Genomic DNA, 15000 nt, shown 5'->3' with positions numbered 1-15000 from the left:
GTGCATGGGTTGTGTCCCCTCTTACGTGAAGGTGCATGGGTTGTGTCCCCTGTGAAGGTGCATTTGTGTCCCCTCTTACGTGAAGGTGCCTGGGTTGTGTCCCCTCTTACGTGGAGGTGCCTGGGTTGTGTCCCTCTTACGTGAAGGTGCCTGGGTTGTGTCCCTTACGTCTTACGTGAAGGTGCATGGGTTGTGTCCCCTCTTACGTGAAGGTGCCTGGGTTGTAGGGTCCAGTCTTACGTGAAGGTGCATGGGTTGTGTCCCCTCTTACGTGAAGGTGCCTGGGTTGTGTCACCTCTTACGTGGAGGTGCCTGGGTTGTGTCCCCTCTTACGTGAAGGTGCCTGAGTAGGGTCCAGTCTTACGTGAAGGTGCCTGGGTTGTGTCCCTCTTACGTGGAGGTGCCTGGGTTGGGTCCAGTCTTACGTGAAGGTGCCTGGTTGGGTCCCGTCTTACGTGGAGGTGCCTGGTTGGGTCCAGTCTTACGTGGAGGTGCCTGGGTTGGGTCCAGTCTTACGTGGAGGTGCCTGGTTTGGGTCCAGTCTTACGTGAAGGTGCCTGGTTTGGGTCCAGTCTTACGTGAAGGTGCCTGGGTTGTGTCCCGTCTTACGTGGGGTGCCTGGGTTTGACATCTGGACAAAAATAAAACCTATATTACAATGCTGTTCATTGACTACAGCTCCGCATTCAACACCATAGTACCCTCCAAGCTCATCATCAAGCTGGAGGCCCTGGGTCTCAACCCCTCCCTGGGCAAATGGGTCCTGGACTTTCTGACGGGCCGCCCCCAGGTTGTGAAGGTAGGAAACAACATCTCCACTTCGCTGACCCTCAACACTGGGGCCCCACAAGGGTGTGTCCTCAGCCCTCTCCTGTACTCCCTGTTCACCCACTAGTGCATGGACATGTACGCCTCCAACTCAATCATCAAGTTTGCAGATGACACAACAGTAGTGGGCTTGATCACCAACAACGATGAGACGGCCTATAGGGAGGGAGGTGAGGGCAGTGTAGTGTGGTGTCAGGAAAACAACCTCTCACTCAACGTCAACAAAACAAAGGAGATGATCGTGGATTTCAGGAAACAGCAGAGGGAGCAGCCCCCTATCCACATAGAAGGGATAGCAGTGGAGAAGGTGGAAAGTTTTAAGTTCCTGGGCGCACACGTCACAGACAAACTGAATTGGTCCACCAACACAGACAGTGTGGTGAAGAAGGCACAACAGCGTCTCTTCAAACTCAGGAGACTGAAGAAATTTAGCTTGTCACAAAAAACCCTGACAAACTTTTACAGATGCACAATCGAGAGCATTCTGTCAGACTGTATCGCAACTGCACCACCCTCAACCGCAAGACTCTCCCGAGGGTGCTGCGGTCTGCGCGGGGGCAAACTACCTGGACACCTACAGCACCCGATGTCACAGGAAGGCCACAAAGATCATCAAGGACAACAACCACCCGAGCCACTGCCTGTTCACCCCGCTATCATCCAGAAGGTGAGGTCAGTACAGGTGCATCAAAGCTGGGACCGAGAGACTGAAAAACAGCTTCTATCTCAAGGCCATCAGACTGTTAAACAGCCACCACTAGCATTGAGTGGCTGCTGCCAGCACACTAACTCAGAGGCTGCTGCCTACATTGAGACCCAATCACTGGACACTTTAATAAAAGGATCACTATTCACTTTGTACAATTACCTTACTCATATCACGTGTACTGTATATCCTATATTTTATACCATCTTTTTCAACTTGCCTATGTCTCTCGGGCCATTGGTCATCCATATATTTATATGTACATATTCTCATTCACCTCTGTAGATATGTGTGTACAGTATTAGGTAGTTGTTGTGGAATTGTTAGATTACTTGTTAGATTTGTGTGTATTAGGTAGTTGTTGGGGAATGGTTAGATTACTTGTTAGATATTACTGCACTGTTGGAACTAGAAGCACAAGCATTTCGCTACACTCACATTAACATCTGCTAACCATGTGTATGTGACCAATACAATTTGATTTGATTTGGGTTGGGTCCCGGCTCACGTAGAGGTGCCTGGTTTAGGTCCCAGCTCACGTAGAGGTGCCTGGGTTGGGTCCTGTCTTACGTGGGGTGCCTGGGAACCAGATGGCAGATGAATGAGCCACACATGACAATATCAACATCATAGTTCCAGTGCATCTAAAATAAAGTAATTCATTAGAATCAAAATCACAGACAAAATGGCAAAAGGAATGGACAGAAGGGGAGGAAGGAAGGAATCTATACTCCATCCACCCATTGGTTTCAATCAGCAATAATCCTAAAGAACTCTCAAGATGATCTTAATAGGACACAAAGGCCTCAATCACTCTCTCCATAAGATAGGTTCTGTAAGTTGGTAAGCATGGCAACGCAGGGTTTCATCTCCACCCATAGTTGTATGCACACATGACTGTAAGTCGCTTTGAAAAAGCGTCTGCTAAATGGCATATCAACACAGTTTCATCTCCCAGTTGTCCAGCTTCAAATCACCTCTTCCTTCACTGTCAAACCTATGAACATCAAAGACCAAAACACTCAGAAGAAAGATTACATCCCTATAGGGGAAAAAGTTTCACCCTTCAAAAACAGTGTAGAACAAACTGAAATCCCCCTCTGCAATAATAGTCATGTAGACTAGATTGCAGGATCTAGAACGCCTTGATAGTTTCATCACACTCCAGCCCAATGGGTGTCGGTAACGCACCTAATACTGGTATGCACACCGCCGTAAAACCCCAACGAAGAAGAAGAAGAAGAAGGTCCCCAAGTACACAGTGGCTACATTATTCTAAAGCAGAAGAAGTTTGGAACCACCAAGACTCTTCCTAGAGCCTCCAGGCCAAACTGAGAGATCGGGGAAGAAGGGTCTTGGTCAGTAAGAAGTTTGGAACCACCAAGACTCTTCCTAGAGCTGGAGGCTCCTTGCCAAACTGAGAGATCGGGGAAGAAGGGCCTTGGTCAGTAAGAAATTTGGAACCACCAAGACTCTTCCTAGAGCTGGCTGCCTGGCCAAACTGAGAGATCGGGGAAGAAGGGCCTTGGTCAGGGAGGTGATCAAGACCCCGACAGTCACTCTGACAGAGCTTCAGAGTTCCTCTGCTGAGATGGGAGAACCTTCCAGAAGGACAAACCATTTCTGCAGCACTCCACTATGGTGTAGTGTCCAGATGGAAGCCACTCTTCAGTAAAAAGCACATGACAGCCTGCTTGGAGTTTACAAAAAGTCACATATAGGACTCTCAAACTATGAGAAATTGAACTCTTTGGGCTGAATGCCAAGAGTCATGTCTGGAGGAAACCTGGCACCATCCCTACCGGTGAAGCATGGTGGTGGCAGCATCATGCTGTGGGGATATTCTTCAGCGGCAGGGACCTGTCGAATAGTCAAGATCAAGGGATAGATGAACGGAGCAAAGTACAGAGAACCTTAATGAAAACCTGCTCCAGAGGTTCACCTTCCAACAGGACATCAACCCTAAGCACACAGCCAAGAAAACACAGGAGTGGCTTCGGGACAAGTCTCTGAATGTCCTTGAGTTGCCCAGCCAGAGCCCACACTTGAACCCGATAGAATATCTTCAGAGAGATCTGAAAATAGCCGTTCAGCGACGCTCCCCGTCCAACCTCACAGAGCTTGAGTGGATCTGCAGAGATGAATGGCAGAACCTCAGAACATTCTGCAGGATGGATCAGGAGTGGACCGGTCCCCTCCGCTGAGGATGCAGAAACCTGATGAACCGACTGAGGAATGAGAGCCCGATGAGCCTGCTGACAATGAGAGCCAGATGAGCTGGCTGAGACTTCCCCAGTTGCCTCAGTCCTGACACCCGGCTTCACCTACAACCCTTTGGTGAGGCATCATTCTGTAACAAGTGCACTGAGAGTCGGGAAGCAAGTTAAGGGAACAACGCGAACAACGCACAGACCAAAAAACAGAAACAATGATAACTGGAGGGAGGTGAGGGAGTCCAGGTGAGTGTCATTATGCGCTAATGCGTGTAACGATAGTGACAGGTGTGCGCCTTAAAGAGCATCCTGGTGACCTAGAGGCCAGAGAGGGAGCACACGTGACAGTTTTACTTTGTCATTATGTGGTATTGTGTGTAGATTGATGAGGGGGAGAAACAAAACAATTGAATCCATTTTAGAATAAGGTTGTAACCTAACAAAATGTGGAGAAATTCAAGGGGTCTGAATACTTTCCAAATGCACTGTACATTGACCTTTAAAGTAATATTGATAATTTCTGAATACTTTACTTCTGTAGCTCAGTTGGTAGAGCATGGCGCTTGTAACGCCAGGGTAGTGGGTTCGATTCCCGGGACCACCCATACGTAGAATGTATGCACACATGACTAAGTCGCTTTGGATAAAAGCGTCTGCTAAATGGCATATATTATTATTATTATATTACTTTCCGAATGCACTGTATGCAATATAAACAGTACATATTTATTTAGCTTCCTCTTGGGCCCCCCATGGGCCAGGGCACCGTCCCAGTAAGCCCCTGCATTAATCCGGCCCTGAAGGAAATAAATGGGAAGGTATTGTTTCTGTCAGAGAAAAGGTTAACTTTATTAGCTAAGTACAGTCCAGCAATTTCAACACAACAGTAGCAGTAGCGTAACGTGTATTATTTATGTATGTTATGGTTCTCACGCTTATTTATCCCCCATGCAGGTGCCAGCTGCCCCTCCAGCTCACAGTCCGTCAAGTAGATCCTGAAAATACAGAAAAATGAAGTACAACTATTAACCAAAACATGAGCAAAGTACAATTGTGTGAACTTCCTGTCGATTGCTAAACTGCCACGTACTTTATCGAATTGGAGTGCCATGGTAAAACAGTAACAAAGTACAGCTTACCATTACTTTCACCAACAGGTTATGTGAAATGAAACTTGCTAGCCTAGACCCATTTTAGGCTGTAACTGCGTTACTAACATTAGCTATAGCTAGCAGCAGTACATAGTGCACCGGCTAACTATGGCCACATGACTTACTCAAAACTTTTGATGCTGCATTTCTCCTGCCATTTTCGCCACTGACTTAAATGCCTGGTACTGCCATCAGACCCTGTAACAGTTTGAGCCCTGGTATTTACAACAAGTAGCTAGCTCGCTAACTTACTGGGCTAATGTTAAATATGAAGTTGTCACTCAACAGCAAGGAAGTAACCCTGTCGCTAACGTTGCTGTTAAAACCGTTCTAACCTCTAGTCCTACTAAAACACGTAGCTAGCTAAAGGCACAGCAGGCTGCAGATCTATTTTCAAAAGATGTAACGACGTTACAATGAAATAGTTGTGATCAAAAAAACAACTTCCATTTGAACACCGCCGCAGAAGCTTCAATATTCACCATCTTCCGAGTTGTTTTGTTGATTATTTGTAGAGAGATCTAGCTATCAAAACTCGCAGCCCCAATGCATTATGGCTCTAAAATTCCAGAAAAGTGTGCCGTGAACTCGAAATTAATATAACATCATAAAGCATAACCTATTGTATAAAATTCACATACTATAAAACGTTCTATTTTCACATACTGTTAATATGTGATATGGGGTTACGTTTCCTGCTATTCACAGTGTAGTGTATTCATGGAGGCCAAGGGAAGCCAGGCTTCCCCAAAATGCTACTAAAAATAAAAAGATAAAAAAACAAACATGTAAAATAATCTTTCCTCTCTCTGTGTTTCTGAATTTTATTTCAAATCGCAAGAGGCTGTATATATCTCACCGGAGAAAGCATCCAAGAGAGCGAAACAGCGCCCCTCTGTCTCCGTATGTGTATCCCATCTATCTGATGCTGTCTGGTTAAAAAGAGTATGACATTGGTGACACATTGCTTGCCGCCCATAGCAGGCTGAATGCAGTATCCAGTTCCCTGCTCAGCCCCCTACCACTGAGGAAGTACAGTTCCCGCTCAGCCCAGTCAAAACTGTTCGCTGCCCTGGCCCCCAATGGTGGAACAAACTCCCTCACGACGCCAGGACAGCGGAGTCAATCACCACCTTCCGGAGACACCTGAAACCCCACCTCTTTAAGGAATACCTAGGATAGGATAAGTAATCCCTCTCACCCCCCTTAAGATTTAGATGCACTATTGTAAAGTGACTGTTCCACTGGATGTCATAAGGTGAATGCACCAATTTGTAAGTCGCTCTGGATAAGAGCGTCTGCTAAATGACTTAAATGTAAATGTAAATGTATCCCATCTATCTGATGCTGTCTGGTTAAAAAGAGTATGACATTGTTGCCGCCCATAGCACTGAATGCAAAGGAAGCCAGCGAGCATTTTGCCTCCCTTTATATACATTGTCTATGCAATAATAGCCTATCAGCATTGAGCTAAACTGATTGAACTCAACTGTAAATGTTCCTGGTGCACAAAAACGTTCAAACAGGTGTCATTAATACAGGTAACGAGTGGAGGACAGAGGAGCCTCTTAAAGAAGAAGTTACAAGTCTGTGAGAGACAGAAATCTTGCTTGTTTCTAGGCGACCAAATACTTATTTTCCACCATTGATTTGCAAATAAATTCATTAAAAATCCTACAATGTGATTTTCTGGATTTTGTTTCTTCTCATTTTGTCTGTCATAGTTGAAGTGTACCTATGATGAAAATTACAGGCCTATCTCATCTTTTTAAGTGGGAGAACTTGCACAATCGGTGGCTGACTAAATACTTGTTTTGCCCCACTGTAGGTATTCGGACAGGGCCAAGAGGTGACAGTGATGGATTTACTAGTAGTTAGCATCTTCCCAAAACCATGTCCACCATCAAAAACAAAGCTTCTCACAACACAGCACAAACCAAAGCCAGCAGCAGACCCATTAAAGTCTTATAGACCGATAGGAGAAAAAAAGGCAGTGGGAGTGGATGTTATTGTCCTTTTTAAATTGCATTGACAATCCCAAGGACAGGGGTGTGTTTTTTTTTTTTTTGAGGTTTCCTCTTTCTATGTGGAGGGCGATGAGGTGGGGGGGGGGGGTACGCAAGACACTGTGGAACTGGAGTTCTATGGGGTTTGATGGATGACAACACACCAACCCCCCCCGCCCACCCCCAAAAATGAAAGAAATGGAGTCAGTTCTGAATGTGAACAGAAGACAAAGAAAGAGTAGTTGGTCGTGGTTGATCCAGGAATGTGGTCTTGGAAAGAGATCGGAAACGCACAACGCCTACTTGCCAAGGTTTTGACAGGGGTGTTCAGGCAATTAATACTACAGAATAAAACCTAACACGCCATTGTTAGCATGTTTCCTTTTAGCACTCTGACATTGCTAATAACTTCTTTATTGAGGGAAATTTTACTGACAATAACCACGTTTCATTACAGTTTTTATGCGAGAAAAGTCAAACCGTATCAGAAAGATAATCATGACAGTTGGAAACAGGTCGTTTAAGTTTTATAAATGCCGTCAAATAATTTCTTAGTTCAACACGGTGGGATTTTTTTGTTGCCTGTAAAATGCATTATATGAGAAATGGTGGTGGAAATGCCTTTATGCGCAAATATTAATGTAATAACCATCATAATATCAAAGTAAACTGAGTCATGTGATGACATGGTGTGTTGGTCCTCCCACTATGACTGGGGGAACCCATGCAGTTTATCAGGCTACAGATGAAATACTGATATAACCACTATACTGATATAACCACTATACTGATATAACCACTATACTGATATAACCACCATACTGATATAACCACCATACTGATATAACCACCATACTGATATAACCACCATACTGATATAACCACCATAGTGAAGTATACTGATATAACCACCATACTGATATAACCACCATAGTGATATAACCACTATACTGATATAACCACCATACTGATATAACCACCATACTGAACCACCATATATATAACACCATACTGATATAACCACCATACTGATATAACCACTATACTGATATAACCACTATACTGATATAACCACCATACTGATATAACCACTATACTGATATAACCACCATACTGATATAACCACCATACTGATATAACCACTATACTGATATAACCACCATACTGATATAACCACCATACTGATATAACCACTATACTGATATAACCACTATACTGATATAACCACTATACTGATATAACCACTATACTGATATAACCACTATACTGATATAACCACCATACTGATATAACCACTATACTGATATAACCACCATACTGATATAACCACTATACTGATATAACCACCATACTGATATAATATAATATAGTATACTGATATAATATAATATAGTATACTGATATAATATAATATAGTATACTGATATAACCACCATACTGATATAACCACCATAGTGATATAACCACTATACTGATATAACCACCATAATGATATAACCACTATACTGATATAACCACCATACTGATATAATATAATATAGTATACTGATATAATATAATATAGTATACTGATATAATATAATATAGTATACTGATATAACCACCATACTGATATAACCACCATACTGATATAACCACTATACTGATATAATCACCATACTGATATAACCACCATAGTGAATTATACTTAGAGTCATGTGATGACATGGTGTGTTGGTCCTCCCACTATGACTGGGGGAAACCATGCAGTTTATCAGGCTACAGATGAAATACTGATATAACCACTATACTGATATAACCACCATACTGATATAATATAATATAGTATACTGATATAATATAATATAGTATACTGATATAATATAATATAGTATACTGATATAACCACCATACTGATATAACCACCATAGTGATATAACCACTATACTGATATAACCACCATAATGATATAACCACTATACTGATATAACCACCATACTGATATAATATAATATAGTATACTGATATAATATAATATAGTATACTGATATAATATAATATAGTATACTGATATAACCACCATACTGATATAACCACCATACTGATATAACCACTATACTGATATAACCACCATACTGATATAACCACCATACTGATATAACCACTATACTGATATAACCACTATACTGATATAACCACCATACTGATATAACCACCATAGTGAAGTATACTTAGAGTCATGTGATGACATGGTGTGTTGGTCCTCCCACTATGACTGGGGGAAACCATGCAGTTTATCAGGCTACAGATGAAATACTGATATAACCACTATACTGATATAACCACTATGACTGGGGAAACCATGCAGTTTATCAGGCTACAGATGAAATACTGATATAACCACTATACTGATATAACCACTATACTGATATAACCACTATACTGATATAACCACTATACTGATATAACCACTATACTGATATAACCACTATACTGATATAACCACTATACTGATATAACCACTATACTGATATAACCACTATGACTGGGGGAAACCATGCAGTTTATCAGGCTACAGATGAAATACTGATATAACCACTATACTGATATAACCACTATACTGATATAACCACTATACTGATATAACCACTATACTGATATAACCACTATACTGATATAACCACTATACTGATATAACCACTATACTGATATAACCACTATACTGATATAACCACTATACTGATATAACCACTATACTGATATAACCACTATGACTGGGGAAACCATGCAGTTTATCAGGCTACAGATGAAATACTGATATAACCACTATACTGATATAACCACTATACTGATATAACCACCATACTGATATAACCACCATACTGATATAACCACTATACTGATATAACCACCATACTGATATAACCACCATACTGATATAACCACTATACTGATATAACCACTATACTGATATAACCACCATACTGATATAACCACCATAGTGAAGTATACTTAGAGTCATGTGATGACATGGTGTGTTGGTCCTCCCACTATGACTGGGGGAAAGCATGCAGTTTATCAGGCTACAGATGAAATACTGATATAACCACTATACTGATATAACCACTATACTGATATAACCACTATACTGATATAACCACTATACTGATATAACCACTATACTGATATAACCACCTGATATAACCACTATACTGATATAACCACTATACTGATATAACCACTATACTGATATAACCACTATACTGATATAACCACCACTATACTGATATAACCACTATACTGATATAACCACTATACTGATATAACCACTATACTGATATAACCACCATACTGATATAACCACTATACTGATATAACCACTATACTGATATAACCCACCATACTGATATAACCACTATACTGATATAACCACTATACTGATATAACCACTATACTGATATAACCACTATACTGATATAACCACCATACTGATATAACCACTATACTGATATAACCACTATACTGATATAACCACTATACTGATATAACCACTATACTGATATAACCACTATATATAACCACTATACTGATATAACCACTATACTGATATAACCACTATACTGATATAACCACTATACTGATATAACCACTATACTGATATAACCACTATACTGATATAACCACCATACTGATATAACCACTATACTGATATAACCACTATACTGATATAACCACTATACTGATATAACCACTATACTGATATAACCACTATACTGATATAACCACTATACTGATATAACCACTATACTGATATAACCACTATACTGATATAACCACTATACTGATATAACCACTATACTGATATAACCACTATACTGATATAACCACTATACTGATATAACCACCATACTGATATAACCACTATACTGATATAACCACCATACTGATATAACCACTATACTGATATAACCACTATACTGATGATAACCACCATATAACCAGGCTACAGATGATATAACCACCATAGTGAAGTATACTTATAACCACTATACTTTATCAGGCTACAGATGAAATACTGATATAACCACTATACTGATATAACCACTATACTGATATAACCACTATACTGATATAACCACCATATAACTGATATAACCACTATACTGATATAACCACCATACTGATATAACCACTATACTGATATAACCACTATACTGATATAACCACTATACTGATATAACCACTATACTGATATAACCACTATACTGATATAACCACTATATAACCACTATACTGATATAACCAACCACTATACTGAAATAACCACTATACTGATATAACCACTATACTGATATAACCACTATACTGATATAACCACCATACTGATATAACCACTATACTGATATAACCACTATACTGATATAACCACTATACTGATATAACCACCATAGTGAAGTATACTTAGAGTCATGTGATGACATGGTGTGTTGGTCCTCCACTATGACTGGGGAAACCATGCAGTTTATCAGGCTACAGATGAAATACTGATATAACCACTATACTGATATAACCACTATACTGATATAACCACTATACTGATATAACCACTATACTGATATAACCACTATACTGATATAACCACTATACTGATATAACCACTATACTGATATAACCACCATAGTGATATAACCAGAGTCATGATGATGACCATATACTGATATAACCACTATACTGATATAACCACTATTGATATCCACTATGACTGATATAACCATGCAGTTTATCAGATATAACACCATGAAATACTGATATAACCACTATACTGATATAACCACTATGACTGATATAACCACTATACTGATATAACCACTATACTGGATATAACCACTATACTGATATAACCACTATACTGTATTATACTGATATAACCACTATACTGATATAACCACATTTATCCACTATACTGCTACCAGATATAACCACTATACTGATATAACCACTATACTGATATAACCACTATACTGATATAACCACCACTATACTGATATAACCACCATATATAACCACCATACTGATATAACTGATATAACCACTACTGATATAACCACCATACTGATATAACCACTATACTGATATAACCACTATACTGATATAACCACTATACTGATATAACCACCATAGTGAAGTATACTTAGAGTCATGTGATGACATGGTGTGTTGGTCCTCCCACTATGACTGGGGGAAAGCATGCAGTTTATCAGGCTACAGATGAAATACTGATATAACCACTATACTGATATAACCACTATACTGATATAACCACTATACTGATATAACCACCATACTGATATAACCACTATACTGATATAACCACTATACTGATATAACCACCATACTGATATAACCACTATACTGATATAACCACTATACTGATATAACCACCATACTGATATAACCACTATACTGATATAACCACTATACTGATATAACCACTATACTGATATAACCACCATACTGATATAACCACTATACTGATATAACCACTATACTGATATAACCACCATACTGATATAACCACTATACTGATATAACCACTATACTGATATAACCACTATACTGATATAACCACTATACTGATATAACCACCATACTGATATAACCACTATACTGATATAACCACTATACTGATATAACCACTATACTGATATAACCACCATAGTGAAGTATACTTAGAGTCATGTGATGACATGGTGTGTTGGTCCTCCCACTATGACTGGGTTTATCAGGCTACAGATGAAAGATATAACACTATACTGATATAACAGTTTATATAACCACTATACTGATATAACCACTATACTGATATAACCACTATACTGATATAACCACCATACTGATATAACCACTATACTGATATAACCACTATACTGATATAACCACCATACTGATATAACCACTATACTGATATAACCACTATACTGATATAACCACTATAACCACTATACTGATATAACCACTGCCATGACTGGGGGAAAGCATGCAGTTTATCAGGCTACAGATGAAATCCGTTATGATGAACTTCACAGGGTGATGAAAGAGCCCGGCGATGAGCTTGATGCTGCTTTCTGATAAAAATCGAGGATCTAATTCTGGTGACATGATGATTGATGCTTGACTGCCGTTTAACAAATAAAAAATTCACTCTTTTATCCTTAATAATCTCAACATAGGGCCTTCCGGGTGGTGCAGTGGTCTAGGGCACTGCATCGCAGCGCTAGCTGTCCCGCCAGAGGCTCTGGGTTCTCGCCCAGGCTCTGTCGCAGCCGGCCGCGACCGGGAGGTCCATGGGGAGACGCACAATTGGCCTAGCGTCGCCCGGGTTAGGGAGGGTTTGGCTGGTGGGGATATCCTCGTCTCATCGCACACCAGTGACTCCTGTGGCGGGCCGGGCACAGTACACGCTAACCAGGTCCATGGACCTGCCAGTCACGGCTAGTAAACACATCAGTTATTGTAGAGGCTGCAGCCCAATCCCCTCAGATATATAAGTTTGTACCTACGTCATAACTTGTTAAAGCGGTCTTTTTCTATACGTGAGAGGATCCGGATAAGAAAATTGTTTAAGAAATCGTCTGTTTGAGCTACAAACTAATAAGTAAGATGAGACTCTGAGCTCTCCGTCGCGGACGTCGTAAATTGGAAGAGGTCTTTTCACAAGAACGATTGTCTAGACCTGAATCGTTGGAGCTACAAAGTCACCAATATCAAAGAGGGTAAACCCTCACGAAAAAGAAAATGCTGTTCTGCTCTATGACACAAGATTCGGCGGAGTCGTCTGAAGATACTGGGTTGTGAAAATGTAAGATTTTGCAAAGGGTTTAAAAAAAAGTGCAACCGAATAACATGACCAAATATGAGTAAAAAAATAAATAAAATGTTTTCTTATGTCTGTAAGATATAGAACAGACACTTCCAAACAATATATCTAATTTGCCATGTTCAAATGTGATATTCAATGTGTTTCTATTGGATATAGCAGTAAAGCCCAAATTCGTTGTTTCATAAAAAATTAAAATAAATGGTATACATTTTTTTTATACCTACAGGGGTCCTAAAATTGCAAATCAAATGACTAACTTATCAATTTTATGACCATCTTAAAACAAATCCATATGTAAGCATAGTAGATATTACGATCTAAAGGGTTAGAGCTCCTTAAGATGAATGAGTAGCTCTGGATAAGGGTGGTTTCAGGGTAGTGATGGGGGTAAAGGGTGGTTTCAGGGTAGTGATGGGGGTAAAGGGTGGTTTCAGGGTAGTGATGGGGGTAAAGGGTGGTTTCAGGGTAGTGATGGGGTAAAGTGTGGTTTCAGGGTAGTGATGGGGTAAAGGGTGGTTTCAGGGTAGTGATGGGGGTAAAGGGTGGTTTCAGGGTAGTGATGGGGGTAAAGGGTGGTTTCAGGGTAGTGATGGGGGTAAAGGGTGGTTTCAGGGTAGTGCTGGGGGTAAAGGGTGGTTTCAGGGTAGTGATAAAGGGTGGTTTCAGGGTAGTGATGGGGGTAAAGGGTTTTCAGGGTAGTGATGGGGGTAAATGGTGGTTTCAGGGTAGTGATGGGGGTAAAGGGTGGTTTCAGGGTAGTGATGGGGGTAAAGGGTGGTTTCAGGGTAGTGATGGGGGTAAAGGGTGGTTTCAGGGTAGTGATGGGGGTAAAGGGTGGTTTCAGGGTAGTGATGGGGGTAAAGGGTGGTTTCAGGGTAGTGATGGGGGTAAAGGGTGGTTTCAGGGTAGTGATGGGGGTAAAGGGTGGTTTCAGGGTAGTGATGGGGGTAAAGGGTGGTTTCAGGGTAGTGATGGGGGTAAAGGGTGGTTTCAGGGTAGTGATGGGGGTAAAGGGTGGTTTCAGGGTAGTGATGGGGGTAAAGGGTGGTTTCAGGGTAGTGATGGGGTAAAGGGTGGTTTCAGGGTAGTGATGGGGGTAAAGGGTGGTTTCAGGGTAGTGATGGGGGTAAAGGGTGGTTTCAGGGTAGTGATGGGGGTAAAGGGTGGTTTCAGGGTAGTGATGGGGTAAAGGGTGGTTTCAGGGTAGTGCTGGGGGTAAAGGGTGGTTTCAGGGTAG

The sequence above is a fragment of the Oncorhynchus gorbuscha genome, linkage group LG09, assembly GCF_021184085.1.
Source record: "Oncorhynchus gorbuscha isolate QuinsamMale2020 ecotype Even-year linkage group LG09, OgorEven_v1.0, whole genome shotgun sequence".
In the NCBI taxonomy this organism is placed as follows: domain Eukaryota; kingdom Metazoa; phylum Chordata; class Actinopteri; order Salmoniformes; family Salmonidae; genus Oncorhynchus; species Oncorhynchus gorbuscha.
The sequence above is the reverse complement of the archived record's forward strand: the minus strand, read 5'-3'. Positions refer to the sequence as shown.